The sequence below is a fragment of the Buceros rhinoceros genome, unplaced genomic scaffold, assembly GCF_000710305.1.
Source record: "Buceros rhinoceros silvestris isolate BGI_N320 unplaced genomic scaffold, ASM71030v1 scaffold3656, whole genome shotgun sequence".
Taxonomy (NCBI): domain Eukaryota; kingdom Metazoa; phylum Chordata; class Aves; order Bucerotiformes; family Bucerotidae; genus Buceros; species Buceros rhinoceros.
In genome coordinates, this window is record NW_010415630.1 from 43,685 (window position 1) to 43,925 (window position 241).

Here is a 241-nt window from a genome sequence, read left to right on the forward strand (position 1 = left end):
AGGGCGGGGGGTAAGCGGGGCACAAGGCACTGGCATTCTCCCGCCACCGCTCGCTACAAACGCCCGGAGCCCTCGGCTAGCTCAGGGACAAGTGCGAAACCTCCCCTTGCCCGCACGGGCACAGGCGCAGCATCAGGAGCCCGGAGCGACGGCGAGGCCACCGGACTTCCCTCCAGGGCGCCGCCCCGCCGGACCGGGACCACCCCCGAGCAGCACGGGGCGCTCGATAACGTTATCGGCA